This window comes from Ictalurus furcatus, chromosome 26 (genome assembly GCF_023375685.1).
Source record: "Ictalurus furcatus strain D&B chromosome 26, Billie_1.0, whole genome shotgun sequence".
NCBI lineage: Eukaryota > Metazoa > Chordata > Actinopteri > Siluriformes > Ictaluridae > Ictalurus > Ictalurus furcatus.
In genome coordinates this window covers 9,655,212-9,656,308 of record NC_071280.1, presented here as the reverse complement: position 1 = coordinate 9,656,308, position 1,097 = coordinate 9,655,212, and the positions used below count along the sequence as shown (strand labels likewise).

At 36.0% G+C, this 1,097-nt stretch overlaps 1 protein-coding gene across 1 annotated transcript in view; it reads left to right on the top strand.

The window, feature by feature from the left end:
• The window catches only part of LOC128602196 (ras-related protein Rab-20-like), a 6,223-nt gene extending 5,791 nt beyond the window's left edge, over positions 1-432 (top strand). The window contains exon 2 of the mRNA XM_053615842.1: positions 1-432. This exon is cut by the window's left edge and continues 821 nt beyond it. The gene's annotated coding sequence lies outside the window, so the exon portion shown is untranslated.
• The last annotated feature ends 665 nt before the right edge of the window (positions 433-1,097 follow it).

Sequence of the window (1,097 nt, the reverse complement as noted above, 5' to 3'; positions counted from 1 at the left end):
AGATGTTCTCTGTAGATACAAGCTCTAGCTTGGCCTCTTTACACTGATCAACAGTGTTGGTATCCCAGGACTTAAATAAGACCTTAAGACTGCTGACCTCAGATCAGCCTGAAAGCGCCACAATATTTCATGTTACTGTGGTTTGTGTCAAGACAATGATGGTCCTGCTCTGCTGAAGGTTCTACAGTGGCATGTACAGGCTTGGATGTGTGTGAAACACTTATGGTGTACACATCTGTTTTGGCACAAACATATTTGGACCAGATTCACCTTTTCCTCTCAATATTCATGTGCCGAGCCTTGAATTTCTCTGTTTTATGGCATTTTATTTCATTAACTGTAACTGTACTGTGAAAACAATTTATAGGATTTTACATATTTGAAAACTGATTGTAATATAAATTAAAATAAAGGTTAAATTATTTTACTTAATTTGGACTTTGCTCGTCTGTTGTGTTCGAATACTTGTTGCTTTTCTTTAAACCATTTTTGTTTTCCCCCCAATTTAAATTGGTCATGAATGTTTTCCCACACATCAGTTTGTCCTTTCTCCACTAGAGGTCATTAAACGTTATAAAGAGAATTTTTGTCTAAAATTATTAAACATACTTATTTTAATATTATTATATTAACCGTTTTTAAGACCTCACTAGGTATTAGTACCTTCCCAGCAATTCGTTCATCGTCACTATTCAAGCAATTACCTACTTATTTCTGGCTATACACATATGTGACATTGTAAAGCCATTCCAAAAGCTTATTTTTCAGAGGTAAGGAATCTGTGACAATCTGTTATCTACATATTATCAAAGAGTGGCTGTCCCAGAAGGTTGTTTATAAGGATTCATGCACAAAGTGTACAGTAGACATCAGTGTACTACAGTTTATAGTGTACATCAGCAACTACAGACTGGTATCACTTCTCTTTTCTTTTAAAATCCTTGAACATGATCAACTGTCTATCTCACCCAGAATAACCTCCAAGATCCTCAATGAGTCGTGGCACATGCCACAGAAACTACCCTTGTTGTCCTTTACTGAAAAGCTTTATGCCGCTTGACAAACCAAACTGTCTTCATCCTCTTTCACCTTTCAGA